Raw genomic sequence first — 19,205 nt, 5'->3', positions numbered from 1 at the left:
CAAAGAGGATCATACTTTTGCTGTTTTAGCACAGACAGTGAGGGAAAACTCAAGATAAAACTAATGCAGTCTAATATAATAATAATAATAATAATAATAATAATAATAAATCCTACCATCATGAATTCATCATGAGGATGTAGTCTGCAGTTCAACAGCACCACAGACTTCATCCTCGTGATGAATTCATGATGGTAGGATTTATTATACTGCGTTAGTTTTATCTAGTGGTACCTACAGTAATTAACTGGCAGCTGAGTGTGATTCTCTATGTTTTCACCGGTACTTGTGAAGCATTTATAGGTTTTTTTTAACTCTCTGATTGACAGATTAACAGACAAAGTGATTGACAGAGTGATAACACGATTATGTAACTGACTTATTCAGCCAGATAAAATCCCATCAGGCTTGTTGGCCCACTGACTGACTGGCTCATTAACCGACAACCTGGATAACTCAGTGGGTGAATTTGAGTGAATGACTGACTACTAATCTTCACATGAACAAACTGGCTAAGTGTCAAACTGACTGACTTATTAACTGTCTGTCTTGCTCAGGCATCACCCCTGGCTTAAGGATCTTCATCTAATATGGATGGGTTGATCCAGATTGACGAGGTGAAGTAATCCATGTAGTTTGGGTCAAAGCGTTTGAGTCTCTGCGGGTTGGAAGTCACAGAGGGCAGAGGGAGCGAGTGGGGAAAGCTGGTGTATAGATTGCTTTGCAGCATCTCTAATGAGTAATTAAACACTTGAATGGAGTCCAATTAAGATACACACTGTGTTTGCAGGCACACACACACAGCCACGCACACACATACTGTACACATATCCACGTGTCGACGCACAAGTAAACATCAGCATGTAAACAAAATCAAAGACACACATAGGGAGGCATGCACGCTCATACTAATAGTCACACTCCTGCAACTAAATCAAAAATAGAAATACACACACAAACACAAACACACACACACTCAAGTCGCGCCACATTAAGTGGAGCCATATGTTGTACGTGGCTCTGGATGCAGTGAAGGTCAATGCCGTCTGACTTCCTCCCTCTGTCTTTCTTTCTCTTTTATTCTCTCTTTCTCTGCTCTCCCCCTCTTTCCCTCCTCAGCTCTATCTCTCTCTCCCGTTCTGTCCATTTCTCTTTGTGTCAATTTTTTCTTTCTGTCACTCAGTCTCAATTCAATGCCTGTGCCAATTCCAAGCTGCAAAATCCAACAAACAGATTCTGAACTGAGATTGTCATCACAAGAGAAACGGCAGCATTGGACGTTGACCTGGATTTACTTTGACCTGACTATAAGCCATGTTGTGAATTATGACAGAAGTAGTGTGACATCATTTATTTTTCTTTAAACATAATAGTTCACATAAAGAGACCACATCACGTTATAGCTGTTCCGAGTGGCCAAACTTGAAGGTGAGACACGATAATCGTCTAAATAGCAGAAACGTGACACCGTTTTGGACAGTCTCTCCATGAAGGTAATGATGATATTGTACCCTTTTTTGGAGGGGGGGAGGGGCTTTAATCGATGGTGATAGCAGAAGAGTGACACGGGGGAGAGAGAGAGAGAGAGAGAGAGAGAGAGAGAGAGAGCGGATGACACGCAGCAAAGGAGAGTAGAACCCATGGCCGCTGCAGCAAGGACTCAGCCTTGGTACATGGGGTGCCAACAATATCAGGTGAGCTATCAGGACACCCCACTGCACTCGTTTTTACACAGTAAAAGTGATGGAAGTAGTTGTGTAAAAAAATGACAAAAGAGAGCCTTAGAGAGAAGTTCAAGCCTTGCTTTCTCACCTCCACCCACCTGGCCAATCTCTGTGTGAAGTCGGTGCACTTGTCGGAAGGGGATTTCAAACACGACTGCGTTTGAAGCACACCAACGCCTTTATAATACCACAAAACCTCTCAGGGAAATGGTAGTTGGGTCAACAAAGCATCTGACTTTCTCCTACCAACAGTGAATTGTTTCTTTTAACCCTGAACGTGATCTTTTCCTTCCCTCAACCAAGTCTTCTTTTAATGGTAACCATGACAAGTGTTCAGACAAACTAGTTTGGATCGAGCATAACCTGACTCTAAGTTGTTAAAAAAGATTGCATATAAATATTAAATATCTTTACATACAATCTATGGGTAAAACAAACCTAACCAAACCTTGTGATAGAGGAGGCAGGTGAAAAAAAAGGGAAATAAATAATAATTGTAACAGTTTTGGAAGACTCTGCCAATTGACATCCTGGTGGTAGTTGTTATTTTATAGGGGTAGCTGAAGAGAGACAGGAAGGCGGGGAGAGAGAGAGAGAGAGAGAGAGAGAGAGAGAGAGAGAGAGAGAGAGAGAGAGAGGGGGGGGATAACATGCAGCAGGTTGGAATTGGCTGCTGCTGTAAGGATTTAACCTTTGTACCTGGGGCAGGTGAGCTACCATGGCCCCTCATATGGGTTATTTTGGAGACAATGACAAACTTTTTTTATTTTTTAGGATGGACAACAAGGTGGGCATCAAAGTGATATGAACTACACATATTAATCAGTTAGTTAAAGAAATACATTTTAGGGCAAATACTATTTATATTTTGTGGAAATAACAAATCCTAAATTGCAACATATAAAACAACAGAAAGTACCTTGCTTCTTAATTTTTACAACAGATCAAGAAGAAGTGTGGCTGTCTCTCTGGCTCCTCTCTCTCTGTCTTTCTGTATTCCTGTCTCCCACTCAACACATCTTGGAGTAATCCCACAGCGCCCAAACCCTCTTTTCTCATCTTCTTTCCTGCCACTGATCTCCCAAAATTCCACCCCCTACCCCTCTTCTCTTCTCTCTCCTTCAAAATTCTCTCCTCTGCAAACGTTACATCTCCAACTAGACTCCACACCAAAAAAATGATTCTTTAGGCTTGTACCCCAATCTTGGTGATATAATGAATGCTTTTGCAGATGCTCTTTGTAGAATCATGCTCAAATAGTTTGCATAGACTCGTTACAGCATCGTCAAAGTCTTTTAAAAAATTGAAATGCTATATAACCAGCAGTGTTAAAGCACATTTTTAAAGCATCCCTCTCTATTCTGATTTTCTGTTTTTGTTATTTCAAAGTCCAACTGAAGTTGAATTACATGTGTTTTTTTTTCTGTTATAGCATACTGGTCTGCTCTGTGAATTATATGTCCTGCGCTCTCTTTTGAGAAAAATAAATTCCCAAAAGAAGACATGTATCATTTATATGTTCTGGCTTCATGACAGCACTGGTTCTCTTTGAGCAAGTAGGAACGCCCTTGGCTTTCTTTTTTCATCAAATCGCATAAAGCAGTAATGTCTGTTTGTGTCATAGGCTGATGGTCACACTAACAACCAGACAGTAGTGGCACAACACAACAGGAGTCGCAACTTTGAACTGCAACCCACGTTAGCTCTCCAGATAATATCTCAAGGACATGTCTTGTCCTGCACCATAACTTGTTGTCGAGATTATTTGGTTTAGAGGCTAAATAAATGCTAACAAAATACTGTCTGTCCTTGGCTTATAAACTATAAGCATAGGTTTGTTTACATAGTGGGTTGAAGCATGTCGTATGAAGCACTATTTCTTGTTTATGATGATATGGACAAAGAAGCTAATAATTTAGGTAGTGTGTAAAATATTTTGATACATAATACACAATATGTTGGATTTTGAGGATACACACAACATGATTGGTCAGAAACAATACATTTAAACATAACATAAGTTTGAAAACAAGAAATCTCTATAGGTCACCTTTAAGTAGCTGTGTTACAGTCTGATATATGTAGTAAGTTCTTAAACAATATGTAGATGAGAAACCAGGATCTGTATTTGAGGTAGGAACCAGTTTAGAGGAACCTGATTGCTCCACATTCCCCTGGAGAACACAATTGTTTTGGTATGCGTGTAGCCTGATTAGCTTTTTACATGTATGCATGTACACTACAAAGACCGACAGAAAAAGTCTCTGTGACAGAGTTCATTACATGTGCAATGAAACTTCATATTCAGAATTCTCTCTCAAGTACTAAAACTGAAACTGAAACGCACACAAAGTAGTCTGTATTTTAAATAAGTAGTTTTTCAGAGTTGGACGTTTGTCACGTCGGTGTGGGGGAGAAATCTGATTGATTATCTGCTGCACGTATGGATTTACAGTCCGACTGATTGATGAGTAACTTGGTCTCTTGTATACATGTAAATGTACTGATTTGCTCTCCTCGTCCCTCGCAGCTCATACATGGCCCACTCAGACGTTTAAAGACTAAAGGAGCATTTTAAATGCGTCCCAAAGACCAGTCTAATAAAATATATATCAATAATGAATTTCAAAATCAACTTGAAGTGATTTTAATTGCAAAAAGCGTTTTTTTAAGAACCACTGCTATGACCAAAAACCGCAGAGGAATCCTGTTTTTTGGTGTGTAGTTTCAGCTTCACTTTCTTTCTCTTGCTCTCTCTCATCATCTCCATGAGTTAAGTCTAATCTTTTTTTTCTCTCCAACTCCTGCCTCTATCCGCCCTTTTCTCTCCACCCTCTCCCTCTCTCTGATCATCGTCTTCCACGGTACTCTTCTCCCCAAATTTCCTTCTCTACCCTTTCATTCTCCCATTCTCTCTCTCTTTCTCTCCCTCTTTCCATCCGGTGTCTCTCTATGAGCATTAATCAGAGTGCTCAAGCACCATGACCAAAAACAACTCCACAGAGACTCGCTGCTTCTCTCTCTCTGAGTCTCTCTTCCTCAGTCTCCCCCCCCTTTTTTTCCCCTCAAATAGTCACCGATAGCCCCCACACATGACACACACACACACACACACACACACACACACACACACACACACACACACACACACACACACACACACACAAAAGAAATCCATAAACATTAGTCAATCTTGGTTATGATTTCAACCTGGCCTGAAGCTACTTTGGTTGTGATGGTAGAAGTCTTTCATCCATCTCAAAACTTACTGTTGTGTGCAGAGAGCTGATTTTCACAGAATATGCTCAAACTATGGGGGGACAAATTGTGCAAAGATGTCCTGCAGTAATATTTTTTTATGCAGTTGTTTTGAATCCATCCATCTCTGCCGAGTCAATGCAAATCACTAACCGAGTTATGAATTTACGTTATCAAATGCACCCTTAGTCTTTTTTTCACAGGCAGCATGCACGGCCGTGATGGAGGCTGCAGCCGAATTTGCTATTAAAATTCACAGTTGGGATCACATCTGGATGCTGTGAATCCCTTGACATTCTCCAAACATGGTTGTGCTCTTTCAGCAGTAGCTCAGGGCTTGTTGATGAGGACATTGCCATTTGGGATGACATGGCTGAAATCAATATAGTATGGTGTGGGAGAACCGCTCAAAAGTAGACACTATGTAACAATGAAAGCAACAGTGTATGTTTGCAAATAAGTGTTTATTGCTTTCATTTTTGAGGTTGACCACTATGAATATTTGAGTCTATGGTAAGAGTTTGTTACAGTTTTCGTTAATCCTTTCGAGGAGAAAGCGTGAAGTGATGTTCAAATATTAATGCTTGTTTTAAAAATATATTTAATGGTATTAGAAGATGAGACTAATTTTGGGAGGATTAATGTTGAAAATGCACGTCTCTTCTTTTGTAGATAATATTCTGCTTAAAATGTTCCTATTTTTGAGTTTAGATGGAAACTACATAACACTGTGCACATTGCCTGTAATGACAGTAATTTTGTTGATAATGTCCACTAAAAACATCAGCATGGAGGAGAGTTTACAATCTCAATTCTTTGTAGTTTAGACACTTTTTTAGATTTTGTTTGTATTGGAATTAAAACCATGAACTATTAATAACTCACAAATAGTTTTATTATAAATTAAAATAAAAATCAGAGGAAGAATCAATGAAACACACAGATTAGTGAAATAACACATTAATTAAAAAAACAATTATAATCTTATCTTCAAATATGCTAGGAAATACACCTAATTAAAACCAGTAGAAACTGGCACTGCTCAGTACATTGCAGTAGTGTGACTTTTCAATTTTCATACATTTTGGCTTTTTTTTCTCCGACATGCCACCCACAATTATTTCTGTTGAAAGTATCTGCCAGGTGATGCCAGTGAGAGGGATGGGGGCAATTACTGTACTTTGCATACTCAACACAGCGTCACAAACAGAGTTGGAAAGTTGTCACTACCCGTCATGTAAATTCTGCTTAGTTTGTCATTTGTTTAGCATTTTAATAGCTATAATTTGAGGCCCATTCCCACATCAGACAAAACTGTTTTCTGTCAAACTCATAGATGAATTGTCTTGGGTTTGTATTCTTACTGAATTGAAGATGGGTTCACAAGAGGTACTGGTGCTCTGCAGGATTTATTTTCATTGTCAAACCAAGTGGCAACCACCATTGATAAAAAAGTTATTAAAGATGCAGATTGTTGCTTTTCTAAAACAGATATTATGGCTTAAGGTAGGTGTGGGTGTTTGCTCAATTGAGTGGTATCTCCGCACATTCCACTACAACCACCAGACTCCACCATGTTGCCAAATTACTTTTATCTGGTGCCAAACAGATGACAAGATGGCTGTGAGCAGTTAATCAGACAACAGGGCCTGTGTTTATCAAACTGCTAAAAGTGACATTGGACTGAAGTGAAAGACAACATTGAAAATCACTTTACTTTTACTCCTCCTCCCAATCTCAACTTAAAAATGCTCTTAAATATAACAGAGCCCCAGAAGTTGGTCTTTGGTTTGTTTAGAGTAGATTGTAGATGACAAAAGGTCAGAGGCAAGTACAATATATTATTATCGGAATATTTTATAGCACATTACACAACTTTGCCTTTTGCTTTTGCATTAATTGGGTGTGTAAACAACACATTTAAAACTGGCATTGTTAATTAACAATCATCAATATTAATTTACAATCCCATTCTACGTAACTCCAACATCTGCATGTGTCTATGGAACTAAATTCTCCTCTTGGTTTCTCTGATGTATCTGCCAACAGCAGACTTTCCTCACTATTATAATTTATGCTTTGTATAATAAATATATTAGATTGTTGGTCATTTCACCACTCAGTTGCTACAGGTGATACAATGAACAATATGGCATATATAGAGTAAATCCTTGCCTCTGATTGGCTATTCTTCTATCATTTGAGAACTACTGTTATTGCTATGTCTCAAAGTTTTAAAGTATTCTTAAGTATAATTCTTAAAAGTTTAATAAACACGGTCACAGGCTTCCAGCGTTCCCTCAAGAAACCTACAAGTGACGTCACTGACGCTACAGCCATGTTTTTTTCACAGCCTAATGGATTTATAGCCTGTGTGAACCTGTGAGTCAGAGTCTGAGTCACGGTGATCATGACTTTCATTTCATAAGAGCTCAAATGAACTCCTAACTAAAGCGCTAAATATGAGTTTGAATCAAGCATGCTGATTAGAAATTCCACATTCGCAACAGTGAATTCAATAAATTGGACATTTTAAAAATTTCATTGAAATTATACACATCGAAGGACCCCCAAAACAATTTTGTGTTTAATGGTACTCGACAAGTGAACCAACTATGAGAAGCATTTTTCTGTAAAGAGCTGCGAGGCAGATCAAGGGTTAAAGCTCCAAATTTTTATTATCTCTGATGAAATCACTGCAACACCAATTACATTTACTTTGTTGCCTCTGGCTTATGCAAACAAAGATGCACTTGAATTGAGACTGTAACGATTTGACTTAATGGTCAGTAAGATGTCAGAATAGAAGGATTTGATGTTTTTATCTGTGTTATTTTATCTCGGATCTGTTAGAGTTGCAGCACATTGGTCCGTGCAGCAAGAAGGTATATGGCAGAGCAAGGGTTAAGGCTTTAAAAGGATGATGTGTGTTCAGTCTTCTTTTCATTGTGAAGAGAGAGTGAGAGCTTTTTTTCCCTTTTAAATGGGAACACAGCTTTTCTCCACCGGTGGCCAAACCTTGACCCTCAAACCGATCTAGAAATAGGCATTCGCTAAGGGAGGAAAAGAAAGAAACACACTCACACACATAATGCCTCCAGCCTTTCCTTTCACCACACACACTTCCCACTGCCTGAGTGTAGACTATGCGTATAGTGCACGGACACGCACACACACACACACACACACACACACACACACACACACACACACACACACACACACACACACAGACCAGCATGGTTTTCCACTTTTTCACTCTGGGGAGAAGGTGAACTCATATTGTCGACTGCTGAGTAAAACACAGCAGAATATACACGCACAAACACACACACTCATGCACAGGCACACACACATATACGCACACATGTACACACACAGACCCCGTAGACACAGACCCAGACTGTTGTTCCAGATGTCTCTTTTCCTTTTTTTTTTAAAAAAAAGTGTGTCCCAGGAGATTTGTTCACAGTGGGCAAAGATTTCCAAAAGAAATTGCACTTGTGAGTGAATGCAGAGCGTGTACCTTACTGTCTTTTACTCACCAGTCTGATGACATATAGTCATGTCTGTACTGTATATAGCTGTGTCTTATAGTACAGCATGGCTAACTTCGAGTGTGACTATTTCCAGATCAGAACATCAAAATGTAGAAAACAATATAAAAATAAGTTAACTGGGATTTCTTTTGTGATGGCGTGCCATAAAATCAACACAATATAAATGAAGATAAACAACATGACATACTCTGAGGAATCTGTGATGAGCTTTCAAACCCTCTCGGTTTGGTTGTGGTGTCGTCCATCGATGTAGCCTTTCTCCTGTAGCTACTCAACACTGAGGATTGGGTTAATAAAACATTAACTGAAATGCGGCAGAGCAGAGATGTGTTTTTAACTTGAAAATGAAACCAACGTTCACAAATACTGCTTCAGCTATAGAGGCAGGGAGCCCATGCTATAAAAATATGATTCATTCAACAATCTGGTTTTGATGAGAATGGCACTCTTCTAAATGTATGCAAACAAAGTTGTGCTGCTTTAGCTCCCAACTCTCTCCTAATTTTCTTCCTCTTCATCTCCACTTCTACCCCACTTCTCCTTCTTGTCTTCTCCTTTGATATCCCCTTGGCACCACACAGGCTCTGCTTCGGGCCGGCGTATAACAGGAAGTGAGTCCAGAATGCGACAGACTGCCTCTGGCTGATTGACGGAGTTTACGGCTCCTGTGTGGCTCGGTGGCTGTAGCTGTATGAACAGCTGCACACTAGGAAGCTGTGACATCTGTGTTTACCAGCTACACAAAGATGTAGCCTTCATAGAGGCCTCAACTTTTTACTGCCTCCATTTTCATGCTACAGTGAAATACTGCGGTTGTTCTGCCCCCCAAGGGGAGCTGGTAGTAAAATTTAAATTTTGTTCTGTTTTTAGCTGTCGGAATGCATACAGTCTGATATGGCAACAGGCAAATAAAGATTTTCAGTTGCAGCACGCCTGTTGAGCTCTATTTTATGAAACTGTTAAATAATGCATCTAGGATGCTGCATTAATTTGGAGCTTAGGTACAAATTAACAGGGAAGCAGGATGGATGCCTGATGGCAATCTTCCTTAGCCTTAACAGTTATGACTCATGATGGACAGTACACAGTGGTTAATAAATGATTAAAATGTGTATTATCTCAGTTTTAATTCACTGTGATCGAGGCAGATATTCAAATTACAGTTAAATAATGGAAAAGAGAATGGATTTTCACTTAGGTTAAAGATCTCCTCATCTCAGAGTTCAGCGACTTTTTCATTTAATTGAAAACCACTTCCTCGAATACAATTAATTGAAAAAGGAATAGAGCCTTAATTTGGAACTAAGGGCCCGTAACTGTGGTCAGCAGTGAGACTAATGGCATTCTGCTCGAACAGAAGAGCCTGAAAAGTGGACTGAGAGTTGTTTGCCTAAAATTCCCTTGGCAAAGCAGGCATTGATCCTGAGCAGCAAACTCTGCAGCCCTGGTACAAACAGAGACTAAATGGGGGCACGAGGAGAAAAAAAAAATCTAGATTTTAGTTCTTAATAGAATGTTGGGCAGCGGGGTAAGCTCCACGCCTGAATAATTCACTTTAGCCAAACTGTTGCTTCGGGTTCCATTCATTTTTAATGCTGTCTTTTGATGTTGATTAATTAAGCAGTGCTAGCGCTGCTGTTTCTCCGCCGTCGCTGCCTCTCACACGCATGCATGCCGTGCACGTAGACAAACATACTGCTCTCTCCCTCTTTTCCTCTTTTCCCTCGCCTCTATCCCTCTAAACCCTAAAGCCTTAACACTCCCCCTCCTCCTCCTCCCCCCTTTCCACAGATATCCACACACACACACACACACACACACACAATCCATGCATATGCACAGGAATAGACACAAGCACCCAGCCACGAACACATTTACAGTGTTGCACTCACACACTCACACACACACAACCTCTAACACCCCTAAGCCACCCCCAAAAAAGTGTTAAGATCCGTAAGTCTTAAAAGTCTTTTCTTTTAAGGCAGTTTGGGAGGAGGATGTGTGTATTTGTGCGTGTACGTGTGTGTGAACGGGGAGGAGTGATGAAGGGAAGATGTGAGCAAGAGAGGAAAGGGGGGAAGGAGGAAAAGGGAATGCCTCTCAGCAAACACATAGCGGATTAGCGGAGGTGTGTGTGTGCGTGTGTGTGTGTGTGTGAGAGAGAGGAGGATGAATTTATTGTTAGAGCCTGTACAGTACGTTACAGCTTGGGGGATGGATGTTAATTAGAAGACATGCATGCCTTAGCTGGTGGTGGTATCCGTGCATGTTCAAGGGAGCGTGCGCGTGTTTTTTGTGTATGTTCGAGGGTGTGAGTGTGCATGCTCCCCGACTCTTTCATGTGTTTTTAACCAATGAAGACAAGAGCAACTAAGCACCGTCCAATCAGCACTGTGAGGTTTATAAATAGAGTTTAGCTGACTGGATTCTTACTTGTTCTTCTTGCAATCTTCTTAAATATGCTCCTCAAATGACACTTAATAGCAGCAACTAGGACTGGCTGAATCAGAGAGCAAATTAAAGCAAGGTGTCTATTAGGTAAGCTCATGAATGCCCTGATTTTTAAAAAAGATTTCTTGTGCCGAAATGGCTTTGTACTTGTGAAAAATTCAGAAGAAATTGTTCTGAAAGAGTATTCAGAGAATGACAGGAAGATGTTAATGGGGGACCACATGTGCACATACACACACAGATACACACACACCTTAATGCATGCTCTGTGTGATCAGGGACCGCCTGGAAAAGCAAGTGAGAGACACTGACATTCTTTTTCACTTTCCTTGACTGGCTCCTCCATATCCCTTAACACACACACAGACACACACACCAGCGAGCTATTTGATTTGCTCCTGATAATGAAGTGTCTCTGTAAGAGAGCGAGAGGCCATAATGCTGTAGTCTAAAAATACCTGTCCAAAAAGCCCCCTGTCATGTTACATTGATATTAGCATGATGGTGTGAGCCTTCCTGATTCCATCAGTATCTCTGTTACACAGCTCGGCGCTATATTAAGGAGATGGAGACAAAAAGGAAAGAAAGAAAGAAATAAAGAAAGAAGAGAATGAGCTATCTTTTACCTTTGCATTTCGAATTTGCGAAAAAGTAAAGGTCTCACCGTAAAGGTCTCATTTATCTTGGCTAATAATTGTCCCATGAGTGCAGAGAGAAAAGGAAGGAAAGGAACAAGGGAGGAAGAAAGAGAGAAAATCTTTGCCCACTCCAAACTGAATCTTTCCTGCAGCTTTTTGAACAAAGAGCACATACTTGAATACATGGGAAACAATTTGTTATGTTGTAGAAACAATACTTTTAACTAACTGAACTCTCCAACTCTCTGAATCCATCTGTAAGGTATATTGATGGCTATTATTTTACTCAGCCCTCCTCACCTATTGTGTTGTTTGGAAGCCTAAAGGATACACAACCAAAAACTCTCTCAGAGCATCAAATACACATTTATCAAAGAGACACAAAACCAGTTACAGAAGGTTAAATTATATATTCAATTCAAGTGCACGATATAAAAAAAGTACAAAGGCAAGACACAAAGTAGGACAGAATACTAAACAGAATCTATTCCAAGCTTTAGGTGCAGCTGCCTCACTACAACCATTACCTGTAGTTAATCTAACAAGTGTTTGCATCAAGTAAGCTGAACTCTCATCATTTCTACTGGCTGTAACAATCCAAATGGTCACACCAGTCTCACACTATCTGTGTGAAAGAGCCACAATTGCAGCCATTTGTCAAACTGACAAAAATGACAACCACCCATTTTTTGCCAGAGTGGAGGCTTTGTCAGATGACTGCTATTGGTTACACTTGTTATTTTGATGTGTTTCTGAGATCAGTTTTCTAAAGCTTGGGCCTCATGAGATCACAAATTTGGCCTAAAAATGTCTTCTGTGCATCTCCTGTGTATGTACAGTACTTATTTAAATCTGTGCCTGTATTACTTTCCCCTCCTCCCTTGTTTGTGCATTGTGCGCAAAATACCATTACAATGCCAGAAGATACTATATGAAAGATCTGACAGCAATGTGAGCAAAACATACGTTCTCTACAGACCTGTCTTGGCATGATAAGATATTAAAGTCTAAGAACAACAACATTTGTATTCTGATGTTGGTGGTTTGGATTTCATTTTGCTGTACCTATTTTCATCTAACAGACAGCATACTGTTAAAATCTGGGCACTTCCTTAATTAAAGGCTTTTCAATGGCAAACCACTGGGACGCTCTTATTTTGAAGTGGCTGCAGGTGGTCCAGGACTTCGCTTCAAAGGTTAGCAAAGGACATTTAACAAGAGTTGAATAACAAGCTATTGTGTGCACCATCAAGGTAAGCATCATTTTACCTTGATGCAATGCAAATCCATTGTGTCCACATGAAGGGTTGTGGTCATATTGAAATTAGGCACCATCAGTGGCAAGGTGAGAAGGTATGTGCCACAGGGATAAATGATTGGTTCAGCAATGTTAAAGAAACCTGTACAATGGGTGTTTTTTTAAGGTTTCTGACAAAGGGGTTTTACATGATTTTTGTGCCGTCTGCACACAGTCAGTCAACAATGTTAGAGATATCACAGCTCCTTTTCTTACCTCACGAAAAAGCTGTTTGCTGTCATTCATTCTCGTACAGCATGAAAAACAACTTCCATAGACTTGGAAATTGCCTGAGCTGGATAATCCACCGCAGTAAAGCCCTAAATTACTTTAGCCAAATTTGCTGTTTTATTGTTACTTCATTGTGTCTGACAGTGCTACATCCTGCTGTGTTCTTCTTACTGTCAATCCCCTCTTTTAAGTCTCTAAAACATTCAACATTAGATTGCAGAGGAATGCAAAGTCCTGCTGCCTTGTTGAAAAAAAAAAAAATCAATCAAATCAAGTAAATGCATTTCCAAAATATATTTTTCAGACATATTTTGGCTAGACAGAAACCCACAACAAGAACGCTTGCTGTAAATCTCATAGATTGTTTTCATAATCAATTCAATTCTGATACCTCTTGCAAGGTCACAAAATGTTGTGTGGCAAGAAATGGGCCAATGAGCCATGTTTGAGTCCTAACAGTTTGCAGGAATGCACAGCAAGAGCAGGAAACATCCCCAACTGTGTGTGTAAGACTGTGCGCAGAACCCAGGATAAAAAAAAAGCTGTCAGGCTCACAAAAATAAGTTTAAATGCTTTTAATGGAGCAGAGCGTGCCATATCTCTTTGGTGCATGCCAGTAAAAGCTCCTTTTGGGTTTGCAGTTGGAGTATCTCTGAGGGTCCAGTGGACCACTAATGGTGTGGCTTGGGAACAGAGTGTATCAGAGGAGAGCAAACAGAGAGAACACAGAGATCACACAGGGCTCACACTCTGTCACACACACACACACACACACACACACACACACACACACACACACACACACACACACGCAGTCTCCTCAAGGCTCACACACATCACTCTAAGACAGTCCTGCAGGAAGACACAGAAGCGCACTGCTGACTGATAATGCTGAAACAGAGAGGGTGTGACATGTGAGTGAGTAGGTGCAGTATGTGTGTGTGTGAGTGTGTGAGCACAGTCCCTCAGCAGGGGATAACAGCTGGCATGCTGAGAGCCCCAAGAAGCCGCGGCATTGGGGAATGATCATTATGCAAACACACGTGCTCCCCTGCACACACACTTACACATACACCTACACACACACCTACACCTACACACACACACACACACACACACACACACACACACACACACACACACACACACACACACACTCTTGCACATCCCTGTTAAATTAAATCTAAAATGCTGCACCTCTAAACTCGCATGTTTAGAAAATACTGTCACAACCACTTAACGCCTGAGAACTAATTATAAATATGCGTAAAATGAATATGCATAATGACTATACCCCACTTGCACTGATAAAGGAAAAAGCTTGGAGAGCAAAAGCTGCCTCGCTGAATGTGTGTGTGCAGGTGTGTGTGTGTGTGTATGAGGGAGCAATTGTGTGTGTGTGTGTGTATGTGTGTTCCTCTCTCCCTTTAATCTGCGTATAGGGGCAGTGGTGGGAATCTGCACACCATGCTAAATCGATACACTCCCGCCTGCTTTAGTATGCTTCTGTGTGTGTGTGAGTGTGTGTGTGTGTGTCTCAGTATGCAGCTCAGATACACACACACACACACACACACACAGAGAGAGAGAGAGAGAGAGAGAGAGAGAGAGAGAGAGAGAGAGAGGTTACATAAGAAGAAAGAGGGACACACTTAAGTGGTTTTGACCTTGGGTAGATCCCCCCCTCACACCACACCAGTCCAACCACCCCCCCTCTACTGGCTAAATAAATAAACTTTATTTAAAGCCTGAAGTGTGGACATGGAGGTTCAAACTGTGTGTGTGAACATGAAGCTGATGCGTTTGTTCATATAGATTAAGAGCCTCAAAGAGAAACCGCATCAAACCAAAGGGACTCTGGGATTCTTCCTCCCCCCTTCTCCATCTCCATCTTTTTCTCCTCTCTTTTGCTGTCTCTCCATCCTCTCCTCCTGCCAATCTCTCCCTAACCTTCTTTGTTCTCTGCTTGTCGGTCCATTCTTCTGCCCTGCTTAGTTTGGCCTGCTTCACTCCGCTTAAATCTATCTCTCTCTCTCCCCCCCGTGTATCTCCTCATCCATCCAAATCCGTCCTTCTCTTGCTTAGATTTTCTTCGACTACACTTCTCCTTTCATCTCGCATTCCTTTTTCTGCATCCCTCCTTCCGTCCATCCTCATCCCTCATTCTGAGTGACCGCTGGTCCCCCAGGCAGTGAGCACATCAGACTGGCAAAGCTCTATCTTCCATCACCCGCCATCTCCCTCCCCTCCACACTCTCCATCTCTTTCACTCGCTCTTTCGCTGCTGGCAGCATTGGCAGCATGACAGTGCTTTCCCAGGGCAAGGCCTTATGTAAACAGCCCCACAGCACCAAGCAGTGTGTGTGTTTGTGTGTGTGTGTGTGTGTGTGTGTGTGTGTGTGTGTGTGTGTTTGTACATGTGTGTGAGAAGGAGCGTTAAATTTCTTACTATGTGTGCCTGTGAAGAGAAAAACAAAGACAGGGACTAAGTGCATTTGTACGTGTGTTGCATCGTGTGTGTGTGTCAGAAATGCCTGTTAATAGCTGTGGAGGTCAAAGATGCTCAAGTCGCTGATAAAGTATACAGATAAAGGTTAGGATCTCTCTGTACCCACCTTCTGAGAGAGTGAAGTGCGCTCACTCACATTTCCTTTCTTTTTATTCCGCAGGCGCATTTTGTCGATTGAAGATGATACGGTGCCTGCTGTTTGATTGGTTGACAAAGCTGTCTTTGATTGGCCCTCCCCCGGGCCCGTCCCAGCCACGCTCTCGGACGACCTTCAGGAAAGTTTACCAAACTTTGCTTTGATTTGCCCCCTCCTTTTCCCCTTCCCTCCTCTTCCTCCCTCTCCTTGTCTCCTCCCTCCAGCCTCCCCCTGGATTCCCCAAACCGTCGACAGCCTCTCCATGATAATGAACAGCAGCTCAATCTGTACAGCTGACAAAGCGCAGGAGGAAATCATAAGGCTTCCATAGTGAGCGCTGCTTTATTGCAATCTCATCTCAATCAGCGGCAATCAGAACGTCTAGGCCGAAATATTAGGGTCATGCTGCCCTCCTACCGCATGGGAGGCAGCAATCTTGAGCGTGCAGCTCCAGTCTGAAGTTAAATGTAACAACGCTGATGACTGAGATAATTTATGCTGTTTGATGATGATTTTTCTGATTCCAGAACTCTAAAATGCTGAATGTGCTGTGAGGACGGTGTAAATCCTTGATTCATGCACATTATTATAACTTTCTCCTGACAATTGTGCCGGAAGGAGCCTGATGTTCACAATACACAACAGAAAAACAACACAGTCCCACGCACACACATTAATCTCTGCATCGAGTTATTCTGCCAACTTTTTGCCTGTCTTTCCGTCTGTTTCAATATTTTAATTGTGTGACTCCATTCATCTCTATAATGATGCCAATTACGAAGGTGATACTGACCTTTACAGTTTCTACTGGAAACAACTCCCCACTGATTCTCCAGCAAACTCCCCCTCTTTTCCTCCCTCTACAGCAACTTTGAGTGTTATTGACAGAAAGGCAGAAAGACGCCTACTGGCATCTAAAGATAGCTGGAGAAAACCCTTATGCCGCTTTGAAGTGCTAATTGATGCTATCGTAGTTAGAATCAGAGAGAAGTCCTCCGCTGCCGCCAATTTGTTGTGGTTTATTTTCCAAGAGGAGTAATCTTGATGTAAGACTTTGATCTGTCTGAACCTGGGTCTCTTCGCTTTTTCAGCTCGGTGTTCTAACACAACTTCTCGCCCAGAGCTTATTAACCTTACCCTTATTTACCTTACCCCTTATTATCCGACTTTATTAAAGCCTATAAACTACTTCCCTCTGTTGTGTTCAATGTCAAAAACCTCAGTGTCCTCTAACCTGGAGGAAATGAGAGTGATGCTGAGGGGCTGCCATGCGTATGTGAGTGAGTGTGTGTGTGAGGCTTTTATGTGTATATTTTCCTGTGTTCCTGCATCAATTACCCATCTGTGAGCGATTGGATTTTTTTTTTTTGTGCGCGCAGGTGTGTGTAGTAGGTGTGTGCCTTTGTGAGTCTACGCTTGTGTTCCTGCCTCAATTATCTACCTGAGCAGAATTTGTGCCTGCACATGTCTGTGTCTATACTTGTGTGGGTGTATGAGTGCATGCATCAGAGGATGCATGAATACCTGTGTGCATAAATAAGAGTGGGTAGGCATTAGTATGTGTGTGTGTGTTTGTGACTGCGTGTTTGTGTGTCAGAGAGCAGTGCAGTGTGGAGCAGAGGGCCGGCCCTGTCTGAGACTGGCAGGCAGAGTTATTCACGGATCACGGCAGACATATGGGCAGACTGGGACTTGCTGAAGACATGCCCTTACTGCTGGGACTGATACAATGAGATAAACAGATGTGGAGGAGGCCACACACACTGTCTCTCTCTCTCTCTCTCTCACACACACACACACACACACACACTCACACTCACACACACAGACATTTGACAGACACGTGTGAGACTTTAGAGAGGCACACTTAGACTTGGAAAGACACAGGCATCAATGCACACATGCAGAAATACACAACACACACATTCAAACAAATACACAAAAGCAAACCATGAGCAAACTACACACAAGATCCACAACTGTGCCTACACACCAACACACTCACAAAACCAAGACATAGACAGCTTTCACACATGTGCACAGAAGCATTCAATGTGCACACAAACAAACCCCCAAAACCAGAACCCTCATGGACTGATAACTCAACAGGGAGCTCTTCATCAGAACGAGCGCGCCCTTATCGTCTACTGTTCCAGCTCACTGGCTCCTGCACACTTTCAGACTGTAACCCCTCACTAACAACCCTATTTCTGCACGCTGCCCCTCGGCGCTCTTCTGTAGGTGCAACCGATACGCTTTCTTTCTCTAAATTCCTCCACCAGCTCCCTCCCACCTCGTCTTCCCACTCCCCCCCCCCCCGTCTCTTCTCGCTTCTTGTCTGCGTGCCAACTGTTGAATGGCAGGGGGGGTGAAGGATGCAGCCAAAGCAGCGAAAGGGAGCAGGAGGAGGCGTGTGAGGGTTGAGGGGGTTGGAGATTTGTGGAGAGGATTCCATTCAATATGCCAGCTGTCCTGAGAAAAATACACACAACATCGACTGGTGGAACATTTTCTCCCAGAACAAGTGTCTCAGGTATGCACCAGCTCAGTGTTATCTGGCAGGCTTTACAGAAAATGCATGGCGATCAGAAAGGTGTAAGTCTACATTTGAACGACATTGGAATGAGACGGGACTGGTCATCTGCACATGGAATAACACGATAGGTATTAAAAGAACCTGGCTCATATCTGAAAGGCTGATATTATGCACTAAAAACATACAGGAAACCACCGAACTGTCTATCTTAAATTTCTGACAGAGGTGTGCAGTACAGCATAAAAAAAAAGCTTTAACACCAAATTCTCAAGCTGAGCTTTGTGGACTGAATAATCAGTGTCACTAATTAAATCCATAGCTTTAGGCATCAGAGCTCACTGAAACTGCCATAGTCGCTGGTTAAAAGCTTACTAAAACACCATGAAAACCACAGAAATCATAATGGTGTGATAAGTTCAAGTTAGGTTGTTGCTAAGCTATAAACATATTTAGAATCCAAGACTGAATTGAAGGCTGTTGGAGGCAGAACATTGCCATTTTTGGAAATACACTTATTAACTTTCTTTTAAAGTGAGATAAGGTGACTGATTTCACTCTCCTGTATGTACATGAAGTATGAAGCTGAAGCCAGGAGGCAATTAGCTTAGTTTAGACTGAAAGCAGGGTGGAAATAGCTGGCTTGTCTAAATATAATACATATCTTAGCACAATTTGTGATTTTACAGTGAGTTATGTGCTGTGACTATTACCAAAACATGCTGGATGGAAAAACTGTCAAAATAATTGCACTCCATAACTGTCTCCAAAACCACAAATTGCCATTTTTAAATTTTCTGTTTGGGCACACATTAAAGAAATAAGATATAATGTGTTAAAATCAGCTGTAGAGGAGCTAGCTCAGCAT

At 41.6% G+C, this 19,205-nt stretch overlaps 1 protein-coding gene across 1 annotated transcript in view; it reads right to left on the bottom strand.

Moving 5' to 3' along the window:
• Positions 1-19,205, bottom strand: part of efna2a (ephrin-A2a) — a 73,534-nt gene that overhangs the window by 18,602 nt on the left and 35,727 nt on the right. The gene's annotated exons all lie outside the window — the stretch shown is intronic.

Source organism: Dicentrarchus labrax, unplaced genomic scaffold (genome assembly GCF_905237075.1).
Source record: "Dicentrarchus labrax unplaced genomic scaffold, dlabrax2021, whole genome shotgun sequence".
Taxonomy (NCBI): domain Eukaryota; kingdom Metazoa; phylum Chordata; class Actinopteri; family Moronidae; genus Dicentrarchus; species Dicentrarchus labrax.
This window is presented reverse-complemented; position numbering and strand designations above follow the sequence as displayed.